At 41.4% G+C, this 22477-nt stretch overlaps 1 protein-coding gene across 1 annotated transcript in view; it reads left to right on the plus strand.

Annotated features, from left to right (window-relative positions):
• Positions 1-226: 226 nt before the first annotated feature.
• The window catches only part of LOC140204230 (cationic amino acid transporter 3-like), a 158463-nt gene continuing 136212 nt past the window's right edge, over positions 227-22477 (plus strand). The window contains exon 1 of the mRNA XM_072270768.1: positions 227-230. The gene's annotated coding sequence lies outside the window, so the exon portion shown is untranslated. The remainder of the gene's footprint in view (positions 231-22477) is intronic.

Consider the following 22477-nt stretch of genomic DNA (forward strand, 5'->3'; position numbering starts at 1 on the left):
AAATTACCACTTGTAGAAATACATGCAAAACTATTTGATGAATCTTGATCAGAAGGGCTCAGTGACCCAGTGTTGAAAGTACAGCTGAGAATGGCAGTTAAGTAATATTGATAGCGACATACTTTATCAACATTCTGTGTATAGGGCCCTGGCACTTTCCCCTGCAACTGCAGGAAGTGCAAAATGTATCTCTATACATCGTCCCTCACCTGCATCCAGGGATCTAAACAGCCTCTGCAGCTGAGGCAAAAGATTCACACACAGCCTTGGTACTCCTCATCTGGCCTCCTCTACGTTGGCAAGATCAAGCACAGACCATGAGACCGATTTGGAGATCACCTGCCACTCAGCCGACAATTGCCATCCAGAACTTCCAGCTGAATGCCATTTCAGTACTCCTTCTCATTCCCATGCCAGCCTGTCCATCCTCAGCCTTTTACATAGCCAGGGTGAGCCCCAAAGCAAACTAAAGCAACATATTATATTCAGCCCAAGTACTCTACATTCCAACGGTATGAATGTTGAATATTCCAGTTTCAGATATGGCTCATCTCTGTAAACACCTGACCACTTTCTCTCCTTCCAGTCTTCCTCCAGCACCCTAGGCAATAATTATACCAGGCACTTTCTATACGTCTGCCTGCTATTCAACCCCAGTAAAGCCAAGTATCACAAGAGGAGATTAAGTAAAGGAGGGAATTAATAAAATCGGGCCCATTTTATCTTATTCTAAGATGAATTACTATATTTCATAGCTTTCCACTTTGAAAGGAGATTTTAAGGTGATTGCAAGAAGCATATCAGATATAAATAGTTCGGAAAAGAGAAATCGAGAATATAATTTTCAAGTTCAATTTCCACAGCAGTGCATTGGATGCTGATTCCAAATAGTCCAACTGACATTGTGAACCTCTTCACATAAAAGGTGATTGACTCTTGGAATCTGATTTCCAGGGACTATAAAAACATGACAGTCAAGGAACACTACATCACAGAAGCAGGTCCTTTGGCCCATCTAGTCTGTGCCAAACCATTAATCTGCTTAGTCCTATCCAAATTTCTCTTAAACGATGTAAGTGACACCACATCCACCACTTGCACTGGCAGCTCATTCGACACTCTCACCACCCTCTGAGTGAAGAAGTTTCTGCTCTTGTTCCCCTTAAACATTTCGTCTTTCTCTTATAACCCATGACCTCTAGTTGTAGTCTCACCTAACCTCAGTGTGGTACAAAACCTGCTTGCATTTACCCTATCTCTACCCCTCATAATTTTGTACACCTCTTTCAAATCTCCCCTCAATCATAGGAATAAAGTCCTAACCTATTCAACCTTTCCCCATAACTCAGGTTCTCAAGTCCTGGCGTGGTTAGAGGCATGTCTGAATGAAAAAGCTTTTCTTAGATTCCAAGGTGATTGTGATTGTTTGACTTCGGTATAAGGCAGAGAGAGAGTCTACCTTTAATTTCTCAATGTAGCAAGAAAGCAGAGGAAAGATTTTGGGTAAGATTTTTCAAATGGTTTAATACTTTGGTAAAATATATAATTAACAAATATATTAATTACATATCAAATATTGAACTGAAGGTCTTTTCCTTCACATATTCCTTAGCTACTAAGTGAAGAGCTAATTCATAGTGCCAAAGGGTCAGGAAGTTGACAGTGAAACACAAAGGCATATTTCTCTTTAGTGCCTTGCATTAGTTTTCTACTTGCAGACTGTGTAGATATTATCAGAGGCAACAGGATGTATTTTTCATATCAGTGATACTATATAGTTCACAAATTTAGCAGCAACATTTCCCCTCACAAGTCTATATTGATATAGATGGAAAAATTAAAGTAGCAGCGCAACTCCAAATAACATGAAAGCCTTTTTTGTTTTTCACTGTTCTGTAACATAGTAGAAATGTATTGAAATTTAGAATAATTGTAGCAGTTCAACAGTCACTGAAGTGCTGAGTTAAAAATGCAGAAAATGAACCTCAGGGAATATAAGAATGTATTATAAAATGGCACTGTTGTCCTCTTATACGTCCCAACGTTCAAAACAAAATGTCAAACTCTCAATTTTAACAATCATCATATTCATCAGAAGAAGTTTCCCTGGAGAGTTTTGTTCCACATATCCATCATCTTCTGTGTATTGCAGCAACAAAATCTGCAAGATCAGAAATGATTTATGAACCTGATAAATTTTAACTAAAATTACCAAAGATAGGAATTTCAGCGTATAAGTGGTCAAAAGAAGGGAACAGAATAATGAAAATGGTAACATTTAACTTGTAAATTCCACTTACTACCTCCAAATGTTTTCTGGCCTTAATTTCATTGGCATTCATTAAAACCTGTTAACTGTTTGAAACACATTGAATTGACTTCAACAAGGATGAGAACACAAATTCAGAGGACATATCATGTATTACATGGAAGAGGAGCTGGGTCATGCCTATGGAATAACAATGCACTTCAAAGTTAGCATGACAAAAATGTTTACCAGTGCAATTATTCTCAAGATCCAAAATTGTCTTGGAAAAAGGAGATGGGGGCAACAGTGGAAAGTTGTCTTGAATTTGGCTGCCTTTGACTCGTGGTGTCCCACAAAGACTGATACTGACTTTTAATATACATGAGTGACTTAGCTGTGGGCGTGGAAAGCATAATCAGTAATTCCACATATAATTTCACAAAGATTGGAGGAGTTGTTCAGAAACACAAGAGATTTTGCACACACAACACAAAATGCTGGAGGAACTCAGCAGGTCTTGAACTGCTAACTTGAAATGCTAACTCTCACCACAGGTACTACCTGACATGCTAGGTACTTCCTGTATTTTCTGGTTAAAAATCTGATACGAATCTGATCTGAATGTTCTTTCTTTCTCCACAGATACCGCCTGACCTATTTTGTTTCAGAAATTCTGCATCTAGGGTGACCTTTTTTTTAAAGATTAAATTAGATTTATTTATTAATCAAATGTACATTGAAACATACAGTGAAGTGCATCATTTGGTTTAACAACCAGCACACAATTCAGAGGATATGTGCTGGAGTCGCCCACAAATGTCACCACATATTCAGCACTATCCTGCAGTAATTCACATACCTTTACCAGGAAGTTGAGATCAGGCTGGTTTTAATGATGAACCCACGCAATTGACTGTTCTATGTACATCCACAGCTTAGGACATAAGAATGCCTGGGTTTTAAAACCGAGAAGTCTATCAGAATGTTTCTGGTCCTTGGTGTAGCATTTCAAAGGCTGGGGCTACTTTTCTTCAAGCAGAACAAAATACTCTAGTCCTGCACAAGTCTTATGGGGAAAAAAAATCAAAGTTAACGTCAAAGTTGAGCTATTGTCATGCACAGCTGAACGACAAGCTTACCTGCAGCAGCATCACAGGCACTCTCCAACAGTTTCTTTCTGCAGGAAGTTACGGGTTGTTGAAATCCAATCCTCTGCAGAGGTTCCTCAGAGCAATAGCCTAGGCTCAATCATCTCCAGCCACACTACTAACAGCTGACCCTCCATCGGATGTGGAAATATTTGCTGATGGTTAAACAGCATAGTTCCAGAGTTACAAAATACACGTGCACTAAGATGTTAACTGTCCTGTGCTATCACTAGTGGGATCATCAGTTGATCTGCCACCTGCCTTCAGAAGTTTCGGCCGGCTTATGATCAAGACTCCCTTGAGGTGGTGGGCCAGCAGTGCTAAAGCACCACCTCCCACTGGTGAGCTTAAAAACTTGGCATCTGCCTCTATCAGATTTGTTGGTCACTTTCACCCAACAGATAGTCTGCTCTTCAGGTGTCTATGCAACTACTGAAGGGTTTGCAAGATATGTATACACTGTCTGACTATCTGCCCCTCTGGACATACTTGGTCCACACCCATGCTGATCCTTTTTCTGCTGCTTCAGTTACAGTCCTGCTGGTTGACTTGATCTCTCTTCTAGTAAAGCCAAGGTCACGCAGCCACTTCTGGAGAGTGAATGCAATAAACCCATGGCAGCCTACTTCAAATGGATAGCATGAGAACTTCCACCCTCTGTCTCTGCACTCTGATCTTAATTCTGCATACTTGGTTAACTTGCACTCATGGGCTTCATCGATGTTGTCTTCCCAGGGGACTGTGAGTTCTCCAATAACCACTTCTCTACTGGTGTCAGACCATATGATTATATCTGGACGCAATGTGGTGAAAGCTACTTGCTCCGGGAAACTGCCTTTCCCATCCAGGTCAGCCTTGACGCACCAATCATTGGCTGAAGAAAGTATGCTTGATCGTGAGCCTGTGCTGTACACCCTTGACTTGGAGCCTTCTTTCACAAGTGATATGTGATGTTCTGTGCAGCATGGGGCATGAGATAAGTTGTGCTGCAGTACTCTCTGCTCAACTGCTTCTGTTACAACTTTGAGAACGTTGTTATGTCTCCAGGTGTACATGCCGCTGAAAAGATTGACTCTGCATGCACTCAAGATATGTTGAAGTGTTCCCTTCTCACCACAAACAGCACACCTGTCTGTCTTATCTTCATACCAGGTGCTGAGGTTGGCGGGTGTTGGGAGCAGATCGTACGCTGCTCTGCATAGAAAAGAAATGTGGAGCGGTTCCATCTGCCACAGAACATTCCAAGATAGATGTCGTTGTTCAACACTTTCCCACCGGGTCCAAGCCCCTTGTTTGGCCAGGCCAGCTGTTTTAGCTAACCTCTTCTCCCCTTCTACCTCTCGTATTTCTTGTGTTACAAGCTCACGGCGATCCTTACCTGTAGAAGATGACCAGCACTTGTGGGTTGTCCATCCAAGTCCCTGGTGGCCTAGCTGGATAGCCCCAACTGTCTCCTTGTGCTTCAATCTAGACTCTGCCTCGTCAACTGCTACACGGGCTGACCACTTCCTGCCTGATCTCACATCCGGCTGGGAGTTCTTGATGACAGGGTCTTTTGAGTCTCGAAGCATCAAGAATGATCTTACCTTGGATACTTTGACCTCCTCAATAAGGGATTGCACTGGGATGATAAGCTTTGTCTGGCTACTGTGGATTGCAACATTGGTGAGGCTGCCCGGTACTCCAAACCACTCCTTCACATACTTGTTGATCTTCCGTTCCATTGCCTCAACATGGGACATTGCCACTTCATAGACAGTTAGTGGCCACATTATTCGTGGCTTCAGTCGGTACTGCAAGCACCACAACTTCAACTTGCCAGGCAAGCCACACTTGTCAACAGACATCAGACCTCTGCTGATCTGTTCTCCTGTCTCTTGAACCCTCTTGATGTCTCTCAGCTCCTCTGTGTACCATCGCCCGAGGCTCTTAACTGGTTGGTCCTGAATGGATGGAGTCTCCTCTCCACAAAGGGTAAAATGAAAGTCAACCAGCTTTCCTCTCCTAAGAACAAGGCTCCTTGACTTCCTGGTCTTGAACTTCATTCTTCCCCAATCCATTAGCTCCTTGAGTCTAGATAGTACATTTTCCACTGCCTCCGTGCTGGGACCCAAAAGGGTAAGATCATCCATGAACACTCGTATTGGTGGTAACTCCTCTCCGCCATCAAGTGCGACACCTGGTGCCACTGATTCTGCAGCCCTCACAATGACCTCCATGGCTAACACAAAAAGGATGGGTGAAATTGCACATCCCATTGGGATTCCAACATCCAAGCTCTGCCACCTAGTTGTAAACTGCTGAGTGGAAAATCTCATCCGGAAATTGTTGTAGTACTGCATAACAAAGTTCCTCACCTTAGCAGGAATCCAAAGGAATTCCATCGCAAACTCAATCAGGACATGGGGAGCAGAACCATACGCATTTGCCAGATCAAGCCAAACTACAGCCTGATTTCTTCTCAACCTTTTTGACTCCTGGATGGTATGCCATATCACACTAGAGCGTTCAAGGCATCCTGGGAAGCCTGGTACTCCTGCCTTCTGCACAGATGTATTTACTAATCCATTTTCAATCACAAATGAAGATATTCTTTCTGCCAGAATGCCAAACATAATCTTCCCCTCTACATTCAGGAGTGAAATTGGTCAGAACTGATTCAATGTAGAAGAATTCTCTTCCTTCGGGATGTATACTCCTTCAGCCTCACTCCATGACACAGGAACAACACCTTGTCTCCACACCACCTTTAACAATCTCCACAAGTATTTCCTCAGCTGTTCACATTTCTTGAACACCTTATACGGCACTCCATTAGGTCCTGGCACTGAGACTGACCTTGCCTTTCTGATGAACCGTTCGACTTCTGCCAGTTTGGGTTCTGACAGATCGAACTTCACTCCTGGCTTGGTAGGCTTCACAAGCCCTGAAATGTCAAGCAAAGGAGCCTCCCACTGTTTGTTAAAGTGCTTGCCAGGTGATCCTCAAGTTCTTGTTGAGAGATGTTAAGCTGCCCGCTCTTACTTTGTTCAAGCAGTTTCTTTGTGAACTCGTGAGGGTTCTCAAAGAACGACTTCCTTGCCTTCTCTCTCTTCTTTCTCTTTTTACGTTGTGACTGCACGACAGAGTGATGCTAACCATAACCAATTCTTCAGATAGTAAAGATGCCCAAGCACTTATGTAGCTTGACCTGGGCAGAATGAAGATTTGTGCTAATAAATGTTATATTTGGACCACTGAAATGCATATCTAGGGAGTCTATATCCCCTCGGCATTGTTATTTTATGCTCTCTATACTTGAAAGCCACCATGGATCACAAATAGCAGCAATTAACATAAATACCACACAGTCACACAGATCCAGGTCAAATATGCTGTGATAATTCCCCAAAACTTTTACCACTATTACTAAGGTGATGCTTTCTACTTGCCTGGAATAATCCAGACCTACCGTAGGTCAAAATAATTGTTTGATTGGTATTCCATTCACCATCATAAGACAGGTTCCTTTAACCTGAACGTGGACCATGTATGAGATGCAGAGCACTTTTCCGAGGAGTTGCTCCCAAACTCACAACTTCCACCATCCAGAAGGCAAGGGTGGGCAGAAAACTGCAACTACCTCTCCAGCTCTCACGTTGTCTTTTATTTAGAAAGTGATCACAGTTCCTTCATCAATGAGTCAAAATCCTGGAACTCCCAACTTATCAGCGCTTAGTGAATGTGTGGACAATCAAATACTTCACCAAAGTTAGAATTTTCATCCTACCTGTCATTTAATTATTGTTTATTTTTAAAATATGGTCACAAAGCAATGCTTAAATGATTTCCAGGTACTGTGATGAAATTGCTACTCATAAATTGCTCATCCGTTGCCAAATGTCAGTCTTGATTAAAATGAAAATACACATCCCTAAATTAGCATCCAAAGTGCTCAGCTCTGTTGTATTTCCAAAATACAAAATCCAGACTGGCATTTCAATGATGTGTTCAGGAAACAGACTTACTACATAGAAACAAGATAAAGTTCTTCCAGTGGCAACCAATATAACCTTTAATCGAGAACAGCAAACACAGGGTAGCTGGCAGAACCTTGCTGAACACAAATCATCTGCCACTTTGTTGGATGAAGCAGGGCTTCAGATGCATTTGAGAATATTAGGATGTCCACAGGACATCAATCATTTTTACTGATCTCTGTCTCTGTCCCAGGTGAATACAAAAAGCAATTGGGTCAGTCTCTGGTTAAAGGGACAGAGCATTTAAAATGTTAATTTGGTGATCACCATCTCAGAGTAGAGTACTGTTTGTACAGATATGAATTGTGTGTGCTGACAGATTGTTGAAACATCTGTGAACTAGCTATTGAAATGCACGAAGAAAAATGAACCAATATAAAATGTAGCTTAGGTTTAGTGTTTTTATAGAACACAGAATAGTACAGCACAGTACAGGCCCTTCAGCCCACATTGTTGTGCTGACCCTTAAACCCTGCCTCCCATATAACCCCCCACCTTAAATTCCTCCACATACCTGTCTGGTAATCTCTTAAATTTCACTAGTTTATCTGCCTCCACCACTGACTCAGGCAGTGCATTCCATGCACCAACCACTCTCTGAGTGAAAAACCTTCCTCTAATATCCCCCTTGAACTTCCCACCCCTTACCTTAAAGCCAGGTCCTCTTGTATTGAGCAGTGGTGCCCTGGGGAAGAGGCGCTGGCTGTCCACTCTATCTATTCCTCTTAATATCTTGTATACCTCTATCATGTCTCCTCTCATGCTCCTTCTCTCCAAAGAGTAAAGCCCTAGCTCCCTTAATCTCTGATCATAATGCATACTCTCTAAACCAGGCAGCATCCTGGTAAATCTCCTCTGTACCCTTTCCAATCCTTCCACATCCTTCCGATAGTGAGGCAACCAGAACTGGACACAGTACTACAAGTGTGGCATAACCAGAGCTTTATAGAGCTGCATCATTACCTCGCGACTCTTAAACTCTATCCCTCGACTTATGAAAGCTAACACCCCATAAGCTTTCTTAACTACCCTATCTACCTGTGAAGCAAATTTCAGGGATCTGTGGACATGTACCCCCAGATCCCCCTGCTCCTCCACACTACCAAGTATCCTGCCATTTACTTTGTACTCTGCCTTGGAGTTTGTCCTTCCAAAGTGTACCACCTCACACTCCTCCGGGTTGAACTCCATCTGCCACTTCTCAGCCCACTTCTGCATTCTATCAATATCTCTCTGCATTCTTCGACAATCCTCTACACTATCTACAACACCACCAACCTTTGTGTCGTCTGCAAACTTGCCAACCCACCCTTCTAGCCCCACATCCAGGTCGTTAATAAAAATCACAAAAAGTAGAGGTCCCAGAACCGATCCTTGTGGGACACCACTAGTCACAACCCTTCAATCTGAATGTACTCCCTCCACCACGACCTTCTGCCTTCTGCAGGCAAGCCAATTCTGAATCCACCTGGCCAAACTTCTCTGGATCCCATGCCTTCTGACTTTCTGAATAAGCCTACCATGTGGAACCTTGTCAAGTGCCTTACTAAAATCCATGTAGGTCACATCCACTGCACTACCCTCATCTATATGCCTGGTCACCTCCTCAAAGAACTCTATCAGGCCTGTTAGACATGATCTGCCCTTCACAAAGCCATGCTGACTGTCCCTGATCAGACCATAATTCTCTAAATGCCCATAGATCCTATCTCTAAGAATCTTTTCCAACAGTTTCCTAAGGCTCACTGGTCTATAATTACCCAGACTATCCCTACTACCTTTTTTGAACAAGGGGACAACATTCGCCTCCCTCCAATCCTCCGGTACCATTCCCATGAACAATGAGGACATAGAGATCCTAGCCAGAGGCTCAGCAATCACTTCACTCATCTCATAGAGCAGCCTGGGGATTATTCCGTCAGGCCCCGGGGACTTATCTGTCCTAATGTATTTTATGAACTCCAACACCTCCTCTCCCTTAATATCAACATGCTCCAGAACATCAACCTCACTCATATTGTCCTCACCATCATCAAGTTCCCTCTCATTGGTCAATACCGAAGAGAAGTATTCATTGAGGACCTCGCTCACTTCCACAGCCTCCAGGCACATTTTCCCACCTTGATCTCTAATCGGTCCTACCTTCACTCCTGTCATCCTTTTGTTCTTCACATAATTGAAAACTGCCTTGGGATTTTCCTTTACTCTACTCCCCAAGGCCTTCTCCTCCCCCCTTCTTGCTCTCCTCAGCCCCTTCTTAAGCTCCTTTCTTGCTACCCTATATTCCTCAATAGACCCATCTGATCCTTGCTTCCTAAACCTCATGTATGATGAATCTTCCACCTGACTAGATTTTCCACCTCACTTGTCACCCATGGTTCCTTCACCCCACCATTCTTTATCTTCCTCACTGGGACAAATTTATCCCTGACATCCTGCAAGAGATCCCTAAACATCAACCACATGTCCGTAGTACATTTCCCTACAAAAGCATCATCCCAATTCACACCCGCAAGTTCTAACCTTATAGCTTCATAACTTGACCTTCCCCAATTAAAAATTTTCCTGTCCTCTCTGATTCTATCCTTTTCCATGATAATGCTAAAGGCCAGGGAGCGGTGGTCACTGCCCCCCAGTTGCTCACCCACTGAGAGATCTGTGACCTGACCCGGTTCGTTACCTAATACTAGATCTAGTATGGCATTTCCTCTAGTCGGCCTGTCCACATACTGTGACAGGAATCCGTCCTGGACACACTTAACAAACTCTGCCCCTTCCAAACCCTTGGAACTAATCAAGTGCCAATCAATATCAGGGAAGTTAAAGTCACCCATGATAACAACCCTGTTATTTTTGCATCTTTCCAAAATCTGCCTCCCAATCTGCTCCTCGGTATCTCTGCTGCTACCAGGGGGCCTATAGAATACTCCCAATAGAGTAACTGCTCCCTTCCTGTTCCTGACTTCCACCCATATTGACTCAAAAGAAGATCCTGCTACATTACCCACTCTTTCTGTAGCTGTAATAGTATCCCTGACCAGTAATGCCACTCCTCCTCCCCTTTTCCCCCCTCTCTATCCCTTTTAAAGCACTGAAATCCAGGAATATTGAGAATTCATTCCTGCCCTGGTGCCAGCCAAGTCTCTGTAATGGCCACTACATCATAATTCCATGTATGTATCCAAGCTCTCAGTTCATCACCTTTGTCCCTGATGCTTCTTGCATTGAAGTACACACACTTTAGTCCTTCTACCTTACTGTCTTTACACCCTTTATTCTGCTTCTCTTTCCTCAAAACCTCTTTATATGTTAGATCTGGCTTTACTCCATGCACTATACTTGCAGTTCTCGCATGACCTTTATCCTCCTCCACCTCACTATCTGCTCTAATACTGTGGTTCCCCTCACCCTGCGAATCTAGTTTAAACCCCCTGGAGCAGCACTAGCAAACCTTCCCGCAAGGATGTTAGTCCCCCTCCAGTTCAGGTACAACCCGTCCTGTCAGAACAGGTCCCACCTTCCCTGGAACAAGGCCCAATTGTGCAGAAGCATGAAGCCCTCCCTCCTGCACCAGCTCCTTAGCCACGTATTTAGCTGCATTATCTTCCTGTTTCTAGCCTCACTAGCACGTGGCACGGGTAGCAATCCTAATACTGCAACCCTGGAGGTCCTGTCCTTCAACTTTGTACCTAACTCCCTAAATTCTCTTTGCAGGACCTCCTCCTTCTTCCTATCCATGTCATTGGTCCCTACACGGACCACGATATCTGGCTGCTCACTCTCCTTCCTGAGAATACTGAGAACTTGATCCGAGATATCACGGACCCTGGCACCAGCGAGGCAACAGACCATCCGGGATTCTCGATCTCTCCCACAGAACCTCCTATCTGTCCCTCTAACTATCAAATCCCCTATGACTACTGCTCTCCTCTTTTCCCTCCTTCCCTTCTGAGCTGAGGGTCCAGTCTCAGTGCCAGAGACGCGACCACTGCAACTTGTCCCTGGTAGGTCGTCCCCTCCAACAGTATCCAAAATGGTATACTAATTATTGATGGGAATGGCCACAGGGGTGCTCTGCTCATTCTGTCTATTCCCCTTCCCTCTCCTGACAGTCACCCAGCTACCTATTTTTCACATATGAGGCTCAATCCTCATATCCCAACTCCACCTTGTCCCCCTTGGTTCATTCCCTTCCCACCTGCAGTACATCCACGACACTTTGCATGCTCACGACCACTGCAGGTCCCCAAATAACTGCCTCATTTTCCTCAAGGACAGCCAATCACTGTACCTTTCTATCTCCATTAGGAAGGCCTCAAGGCTCTCTGCTTCTTTTCTGATAACAGATCTAAACAGCTCTCCTCCACCACTACCCTCTTCCATCTGGCACACTGGTACTTACCTGCTACAACTTCTCTTTCAGCTCCTCCCTCTTTATCAAGATCAGGGGTTCCCATCCTGGACCCCACTGACTGCTTGCTTAATGGTATTGGTCCATGGCATAAAGCTGTTGGGAACCCCTGATCTAGACCAAAGGTATATCCAGGTACACTCACATGGTGAGTGCCCCTAGCTGTACCACCTTTTCTTTGGCTACATGGAACATTCCATGTTCCAAACCCACACCAGTTTTTTCTCCACATTAATGATGATATTGTTGCTGCTTCCTGCACCCAGGTGGAGCTCAATTTCATTAGGTCTGCTGAGACAGATTATCCACTGCCATCTTTAACAAACCCACTGACTCCCACAGCTACCTTGATTATACCACTTCCCACCCTGTGATTTTCAAGGAAGCTATTCCCTTCTCTCAGTTCCTCCATCTCCACTACGTCTATTCTTGTGACAAAGCTTTCTATCCCAAGATATCTGAGATGTCCCCTTTTTCAGAAATCAGGCTTTCCCCTCCACTACTATTAATGCTGCCCTCACCTGCATCTCCTCCATTCCCTATATGTCCAAAACTTCTCAGAGAGGTTCTATGGAGGGTATTTGTTTAGGGAGCCCAGTGACATTGCACTGGGTCCTGTCACTCAGCACCAGAACCCCCTAACATTCAGAATTTCAGGGTCAGTCTAAGTAAGTGGGAGTTACCAGCAATGTTCAGCAGTAAGTACAAGTGAAAGGCCCTACTCAGCAAACTCCAGGCCAATTTTCCATTGGATGAATGGACAGAGCAATCGGGGGCACCATTACAAAATTCACTAAAGTATATACATGGGACTGTAAAAAAGCACACAAAGGACTGAAAAACAATGGCATGTTAATCTTGTATAGAACCTTGATCAGATCATGGAAAATGCTAGAAACATTCAGTATATCAGGCAGCATCTGTGGACAACTAGCAGAGTCCAAGAATGTTTGTCAAAACCTGGATCTCAAATGTTAACTCCCGTTCTCTCTTCACAGATACTTCCTGATGAGCTGTTTCCAGAATTTTATGTTTTTTTTTAAATTTCAGATTAGAACATGATTCTTTTGATTAGATTACTTCTGGAGAAATGTGGCAAGTTCTGGGCATACACAATCACCTTCACAACACAGATAAAACCAGCACTGCATGGGCATAAATCACTTTGATGTTGCACAAATCTATTTTCTGAGTATTCATGGGAGAAGTAATAACAGTCGTCACCATTTTTTTTTTGTCCAAGAATTTTGTAAAACGCATCACATTGTTTGTGATATCCAACTCACTCAAATGACAACACTGGTACAACATTACCCAAAGTTCACCCGGTGATGTTTTTCAGCCACATGGTTATAAATAAGAAACAACTCAGAAGGATCTTTCTTTTTCAATCCTTTTATTAAGTTTCAAAATTAATGAACATAACAATAATAGTAATGATACAAAGAGATCGGGATTACATTGGTAACGGTTAACATGTACAAGCACAGATTCCAAGTAACAAATATAGTTTAGCCTCCCAATCTCATAGTAACTAACCATGAAAAAGATATTTTATAAAGAAAAAAAAACCTAAACTAAACTAAAAGAAAAACAAAGCTTGGGCTGTCATATTACATTGGCTAAAATTATTATTTGTCGCTAACTCTGCTCCTCTGTACACAAAAAAAATATTCCTACAAGGGATTCAGAAAGGGTCAACTTACATCAAATGAAAATATTGAATAAGTGGCCTCCAAGTCTCTTCAAATTTAACCGAAGGATCCATAGTACCGCTCCTTATTTTTTCCAAGTTTAGGCATGCTATCGTTTGGGAAAACCATTGAAATGTAGTAGGGGGATTGGAATCTTTCCATTTAAGTAAAATGGATCTTCTGGCTATTAATGTAACAAATGCAATTAAATGACAAGCTGACGAGGATAAATGACTGGAGTCCATCACTGGTAGTCCAAAAATTGCAGTAATAGGATGAGGTTCTAAATCAATTCGCAGAACTACTGAAATAATATCAAAAATATCTTTCCAATATTTTTCTAGAAGGGGACAAGACCAGAACATATGTGTCAAGGAAGCTACCTCAGAATTACATCTATTCTATCAAATCAAGCAAATAGATTTGGCTAGATCACACTTTTTTCAGATATTTACAGATTAGAAACTTTCTGAATGTTATTTTACCTACATTTCCGATATCACAAAAAATTGAAGTTACAGAAAAAATTTTAAGTTTAAATCCCTATCAGAAGAGTTTAATATCATTTATTATGATTTAATTATGAAAATACGCTTAGGTACTTCCGATAAAATTAAGGATGAGTGGGAAAGAGAACTTCGGATACCTTTACCTACAGAGAAATGGGAGAAAATTCTTCAACTAGTTAATACCTCTTCAATGTGTGCCAGACATGCTTTGGTACAATTTAAGGTGGTCCATAGGGCTCATATGTCCAAGGATAAGTTAGCTCGTTTTTACTGCCATATAAAACTCAGAAGAATCAAAGTGAATGCATTTTGTAGAGGCTCAGGTACCTCCCTCCTGTAGTCACTAGGAGAGTGGAATTGGTTTACTATTGTCACACGTACCAAGAAACCGTGAAAAGCTGGTCTTGCATATTATTTATACAAACCAATTCATTACAATGTGCATTGAGATAAAAGAATAAGAGAATGCAGAACAAAGTGTAACAGCTACAGAGAAAGTACAGTGCACGTAAACAATAAAACAAGGTAGATTGTGAGGTCAAGCATCCATCTTATTGCACTAGGGAACTATTCAGTAGTCCTGTAACAGCTGGGTGCAAGTTGTCCTCGAACCTAGTTTTAGGTTTTGTCTCTTCTGCCTGATGGAAGAGGAGAGGAGACAGAATGCTGAGGATGGGTGGGGTCTTTGACTATACTGGCTGTTTTACTGAGGCAGCAAGAAGCGTAGGTGGAGTCCATAAAGGGGAAGTTGGTGACTATGCTGTGCTGAGCTGTGTCCACAACTCTCTGCAGTCTTGTGATCAAGTGCAAAGGAGTTGCCATACCAAGCCACTATGCATCAAGATAGAATGTTTTCTATGGTGCATCAATAAAAACTAGTAAGGCACAATGAGGACATGCCAAAATTCATTAGCCTTCTGAGGAAGTAGAGGCTTTGGTGAGCCTTATTGATTGGGACCAGGTCAGGCTGTTGGCAATGTTCACTCCTAAGAACTTGAAACTCCTCACTGTTGATGTAGACAAGAGCATATGCTCAGTCCCCGTCCTGATTTCAGTGACAACCCTTTTGTTTTGCTGACATTGAGAGAGTTGTTACACAAGGCACTGCATAAAAAAAATCTCAAGCAAAATTGTATCTCAGACATCATACAAACAGTTTCAATTTTTCCTCAAAACTAAGATAGTTTAAATTGCAAGAAGAAATGCTTCAAAGGGTGGTTCTATTCATCATATCAGACCTTCTGTGGCTAAAATAAAGTGCAAACAAAACAGGAGAAAGATATCAGATAAAGAGGTTCCACCAAAAACATTTTCTCCAACTTTCACCACAGTTGTGACCTCAGGAAGTAACATGCAAAAGATCTCATTACAAGACAACAAGAGCTGTTTTGGTTTCTGCTAAGCAATGGAGCACTGACACAGATTGACTGAATGAATGACAGGGAAACAGTGACAGTGTCCTCAGTGGGGGTGGAGTGGAGGGAATGAGTAACCTGCACAAACTTCCAAAGAACTGTATGTATAGGAGATGGAAATTGTCAGATGTTATTTCAAAAGGCCTTCATGAAAGACAGCATTGCAGTGGACCCAAATGCCACTTCCAAAACAGAATGCAAAAGTTGCCTTGACCAGAATTTGAAGAGTCTCCACTTTGCTGGTTTAGCTATGGTGAAGAGCAGAATGCCCCGTATATCATTTATCAGGCACAGCTATAAGAATCCTAAAACAGTGTTTCTAAGTGCAAAGGTGTCCAAAACTTTGACATTGAAAGGGGTAGTGCATGCACTTGCATGAGCTTGTAGTCATCATTTGCAAAGATCACAGACAAACATTAAATGGCAAACAGACAAGTCCCTACCTTCCTCACATTGTCAAACTTGAAGTCACCAGACTAGAACAGTGGCCATAAATGTGGGAGAGTCCATAATAAACTTGACAGGAAATTCATGAAAAATGTCTTCACCAAAAGAATGGTTAAAATAGAACTCACTACCACAGTCTGAAGTGAATAGAATAAAGGCACTTAAGTAGAAGAAAGATATCACATTTTAGAGAAAAGTATATAAAAAATAAGAACAAGGGAGGGAGGAAGGGAAAGTGCATTGATGGGGTTAGAAGGTGGATTGTAGAAAGTTCATGTACACTATATAAATATGAAAATAGAACTGTTGAACCCAAATGCCATTTTCTATCCTATGAACTCTTATGTGACCTAGACTGATTAAAGATTGATCATTGATTAAAGACATTTTAAATTGTTCTGTCACCCATGCATATACGGCTAGTCAACAGCAGACATTCTGTAACTGAATCTCATGACTATATGTGAAGCCTGCATATTTTTTCATCACCTGAGAACTTGGAAAGTAACATATTACCAAATAAATTTATTTTAGAAAGAATTATATAGAACCAAACAACATATTACCTTATCTTACTGGTGACAATTAACACAATTTTTCTCATTAAATATTCAGTTGTAGAATGGTAAATTTAAAATTGCAGATGCTGGACAACCGAAATAAAATTCAAAATGCTGGAAATAACTCAGCAGGCGAGGCAGTACTCCTGGAAACAAACAAGAATTAATGATTCAGATCAAAGACCACCAATCTTTCTCAGATTGCTGTTTCTCTTCCCACGGAGGCTGCCTGGCTTCCTGTATGTTTCAGCATTATTTCTGCTTTTCTTTATTTCAGTAAGAGTATCTACATGAGGCAGAACACAAGAAATGCACTGGAGTGGATGTGATTACTCGCCCTTCTGACTTCCTATGTGTGCAGCGCTAAGATCTCTCATTGGGCACAGGCAATTGAAACAGTGAGAAAGATCGAAGCTACATGAAAACGCTGCTCCGTGAGTTTCAAGTCAGTCATTAGGTTAAATAAATTTTATTGTTGCAAAGCTAATTTTGGAAGCCTGGTATTAAATGTAAGAGGTCAAACACTTTTCCCATCAGCAGGTTAATGTAATTATTTAATTACCAAAATGAGAAATAAATACTGATTGAATTACTTTGTCTTCCTGTAAGCTATTGTTATGTCAAACAGGATGTAATTTGCATAAGAGCTACAGTCCTATACCTTATTGATACATAAAGGGAACACATAAGGACATAGGCATCCTAACTTTTATTCTACAGAATACTTTCTGTTATTGCGTTGTGTTACTTAAGTGATTGAAAATAAAATATGGAGTTTCAACTGGTATAAGATGTTTTCTTGAGTGAGAAAATTTCCAGCAAGTCACTTATGTAAGGAAAAGGGTGTGAAATTTGTTTGCACCAGATGACTAAGTATTGAAACATTTCAAGAACAAAAATATTATGGAAAATACTTCTCAAGTCATCAAATTTGTCATAACTGGTACAAGTAATCCAACTGAAAACAAATTACTCTTGCTCCAGTTTCCTGCTTGTTAATATGTTTGCTTTTCGAATATTCGCCTTCTCCTTTTTAATAGTCACTTTTCTTTATCAGCAGTATCTCACAAATATTCGAGGGCTGAAATGATGGCAATATGAGTATACTTCAAAGAGAAAATGTTGTTTTATTTATTCTTAGTGAATCATTTCATCAGTTCCATAAGTTTAAACCTGCAAGATCCTGTCCAGTTCTGGAGAAGCCACTCCCCAGAACCCAGCCCTATATATTTCAGTACACAATTTCCAGTGGCATCTAGCCTGGAAATTATGACTTTCTAAAAAGATTTGATTACATTTTTTCCAAAGCTGCATTTATCAAATATCATATTTCCCCACCAGTATAAAAGCAAGCAGTTTAATTGCTGGTTGTAGTCATTCACTAATTCACTTGGTCCAATGTGGTATTTTGAAATAGGCCAAGGAAGAGCTGGGTCGCAAACCCTGTAACATAAGATGATAACTTTGTTTCTCAACCTATGTTCCGCCCGATCTGCTATCTTTTTCAACATTCTTACATCTTTTTTTATTCTTCCTTAGTGGTGATCTGCACTCCAGACTATCATAATTAATAGAATGGCATTTGATTGGCAATGCAGAAAATTGCCCAGGTAATTCCTGCTTGAAATCCATTTAGTAATGACTAATCGTCAACTCTCAATCATCAGTGAAATGCTGGAAAGTAGGGTTAATAATGGCATTCATTCATCAGTAACCTCTACTCAACGACCTGAGTCTTACCAAACATGGACCACTACAGAAACATGCTAAAGTAGAGACCATCAACAAAAAGAATCTAATCATCTGCCTTTTACATTCATTGTTGTCACCCTTGCCAAGGACCCACCATTAACATGCTGAGGGCACATTGACTAGAAACTCAACTGGACCAGCCAATGTAGGAATAAATGCAAGTCGAGGTTGAGTATCCTACAGCAAGTTACTTGGGTCCTGACAACACAAGGCATTTGCACCAACTCCAAGGAACAAGTTAAGGGCATAATGCAACACTCTTCATTTCCTTTGATGACTTCAGCTCCAAATACACTGAAGGAACGTGACATGATCCAGAACTTCACTGGTATTGCCCACTTAACTGGTACCACCACCACTCTAAATGTTCGTACCCTGCACCACTAACACACTGAGCAGCATGCACATAGGAACACTACTTCCTACGGACCATACTGCCCTTGAAATTGTTTTGGCATTCTTTCACTGAGTTTAAATCCAGGAACTCCCTACTCAGGAGCACTGTAGAAATATATTTATGAGAAGGTCTGCAATGGTTCAAGAAAGCAGCTATTTACCATCTCCTCATGGCAAAGGAGCTCAGAAACAAATAAGAGCTGGCAGGTGGTGTAGCAGCATCAGCACTGGACTTTGAGTTGGTTGGTCCTGGGTTTAAACCTGGCTGGGTCCCAAGCTGGGCACCAGCAGTATCTGCATGAAAGAAAGGCCTTGCCACAAAAACTTTTTGTTATCCACAGTAATTATGCCAAAGGCCAAAAGGGAGATAAAGGATTTCATGCATTCAGCTTCTTTTTGAAATTCTTGACATTTAAATACTTAGAGATTGGCTATGAACACCTTTTCTATCATTAATGCTGCTTCAAGGTGCAATAAATCTTCGTAAACACAATTGTGTTTGTCTGGTCAAAGATTGTTAGTACTAGAGAATGTAACGTTCTTTTTGCTCCACTTCTTAGCAGCATGTCAGTTGAACAATGCATTGAAGTCAAATCAATGTTGATCATCCTTTACTAGGATAATGAACTCACTTTGCTGTCCAAAAATATTAGGTACTATGGTGTTCAACCAAGATATACCTGCATAATTTGAGCATGTGCAAATGAAAACTGTGCCATCCAAACATAAAGCTCTCCTGGGTAACAGCCCTTTAATCATCTATGCAAATTGAAACTGCCATTATGATTGACTACTATTTCAATCTACTGCATCACCTTCTTGCAAATGCATAACCCTATCTGATACAGCAAACATTGACTCACATTGTATTATCCCAATAGAAGCGTTGTGCATGAGTTCCAAATCGGAAGAAAGTTTTCCATTTGGAATGGATGCACAAAGCTTCAATTGGATAATACAATAGTTGTGCAGAAGCAGAAAACAATTCATAATCTCAAAAAAAATCTACCAACTTTGTGCAAGCAAGCTCGTTGCATTATTTACTGCATTTATGTCTACTAAACAGAAGGGATTAATGACAAAATTTACCTGTCAACATGGTATTCAAACTAGACTATTAAACTAGTTAAATGAAAGGCATTTGAACCTGAACAAGAAGACATTTGAGGATCTTTCTTATTACATTTTAACTTTCATTTTCAAGCGATGTAGATGACAATTAATCATAAACTCTACTAACTGCTTTAAGGAAATGACTCACTCAGCAGTAACAGAGCATATTAGATCTAGAAGAAAACTCTTCCACACAATCTAACATTCCAAGGTCTTTAGTACAAAGTGGGTGAAATTGTTTCCCCCATTTGCCTATGGTTTGCGTTACTCTATAAAGAATGTGCCCTCAGAGTTGAGTATCTTTGATCAACTTCAAAGGTGAAGATATTCCTGACTGTTTTCAATTCATATACAGGCGACGTCAGATAGCAGATAAAGCATGGAATTAGCCCTACTCTGATGCTACCTCTGATCACCTAGGCTGCCAGTAAGTGCGGAACTACAACTCAACAAAAATCAGTGGCTATCTAGATTTGAGGCAGACATCGATAGGGTAAATGATTAATGCACATTGCTTCTTTGTGTTACATTCTTAAGCAAGCCAGTTACAACTTGATTATTTGTGCTTACATAAACATGGAAGCTATTGTGAAATGCTACCCAGCCAGTTAAACATTATGACATTAAGATGAAATTAAAGGCAGCAAACTGCCACTTCAATCATCAGCAATGCAATCCCATGAGCAATTTTTCCACTATCATTTGGGTGTAATCTAGTCAATTAAACAGGCATTCAAATGAAGGCATGGTAGCACAATGGTTAGCACAAGGCTTTACAGCACCAGTGACCTGGGTTCAATACCCATCGCGGTCTGTAAGCAGCTTGTACGTTCTCCCCATGACTGCGTGCATTTCCTCCGGTGCTCCAGTTTGCTCCCACGGTCCAAAGATAGACCAGTTTGTGGTTAATTGATCATTATAAATTGCCCTGTAGTTAGGCTAGGGTTAAATCGAGGATTGCTGGGTGGTGTGGCTTGAAGGGCCGGATGGCCCTATTCCACACCATATCTCAATAAATAAAAAAAAATAAATACTTACGTTAATAGACAGCTAAGGCAGAGCCCTAATAACACATATCCATTTGACAAAGCTCAGCTTGATGTACAATGCCTTGCAAAAGTATTCTGCCCCTACTTCTATTTTCACATTTACTGTCTCATTTTCTAAATCTAAAATACATTGAAGTGGGCTTTTTGTGAGATAATTTACAGAACATTGTGCATCATGTTAAACCAAAAGAAAAATTCCAAACCTTATCAACAATTTACTAAAAATTAAAAACCAAAGTTGTGAGGCTGAAAAAGTATTCATCCCTTTTGCAATTACAATGCTAACTTTTCTCTGGTACAGTACTATATATTACATTACTAACTCACTCAATTTGTTGATGTAGAAAATTGGAGGATCATCTGAATGAATACCCTATCTCTCTGTAAGATCCAACAGTACAGTAGATTTCCAACAGACAAACCAAAAAGAGGACAAAACAGCATTCGAAGCAAGTCGGGGAAATGATAATAGAAAAGAACAAATCTGAGGAACGGTACAAGTCCACCTCAAAGGCATTGAACATATCTCAGAGCTCAGCGCAATCTATCAGGAAAAAGTGGAAAAAGTATGAAATCATAGCCACACTGCCTATGTCAGGCTGCCCTTCTAAACATAGTCGCTGGAGAAGAATGGCACTTGTGGGAGAGGCTACAATGATGCCCACAGTCATTCTACTGAGCTACAGAAGTCAGTGGCTGCGACTGGAAATGAAGCTCATGGCTTCATGATCTATAAGGCCTTGCACAAAAAGAGTATCTATGAAAGAGTGGCAAGGAAGAAGCCCTGGCTAAAAAAATAGCATTTCCTTGCCCGTCAAGACATTGCAAAGCATCGCTTACAAGATCAAGTCAAGTCAAGTCAAGTCAAGTCAAGTCACTTTTTATTGTCATTTTGACCATAACTGCTGGTACAGTACACAGTGAAAATGAGACAATGTTTTTCAGGACCATGGTGCTACATGAAGCAATACAAAAACTACACTGAACTACGTAAAACAACACAAAAACTACACTAGACTACAGACCTACCCAGGACTGCATAAAGTGCACAAAACAGTGCAGGCATTACCATAAATAATAAACAAGACAATATGCACAGTAGAGGGCAGTAGGTTGGTGACAGTCCAGGCTCTGGGAATTGAGGGGTCTGATGGCTTGGGGTAAGAAACTGTTACATAGTCTGGTCGTGAGAGCCCAAATGCTTTGGTGCCTTTTGCCAGATGGCAGGAGGGAGAAGAGTTTGTATTAGGGGTGTGTGGGGTCCTTCATAATGCTGTTTGCTTTGCGGATGTGGCACTGTAAAGATGTGGTCGAATGAGACTCAAGTGGAACTTTTTGGCCTCAACACTGTGTGTGTGGCAAAAATCTAATACTGTGCATCAGCCAAGTAACACCATCCCTACTGTTAAGTATGGTGGAGGTAGCATCACGCTATGGGGATGCTTTCCAGCAGCAAGAACTGGAAATCTGGTCAGGACTGATGGGAAGATGAATGTTGCTAAGTGCACAGAGCTCCTGGATATAAAGCTGCTAGCCTCCGCCAGAAAGCTTAAACTGCAGAGGAAGTTCATCCTTCAGCAAAAGGACAACTCAAAGTACACTGCCAGAGCAACCAAGGAGTGGCTTCAGATGAATAAAATTGGTGTCCTTGAGAGTCAAGGTGTCAGAGTCCTGGCCTTAACCCGATCGAACACCTTTAGCAGAATCTCAAGGTTG

This window comes from Mobula birostris, chromosome 10 (genome assembly GCF_030028105.1).
Source record: "Mobula birostris isolate sMobBir1 chromosome 10, sMobBir1.hap1, whole genome shotgun sequence".
In the NCBI taxonomy this organism is placed as follows: Eukaryota; Metazoa; Chordata; class Chondrichthyes; order Myliobatiformes; family Myliobatidae; genus Mobula; species Mobula birostris.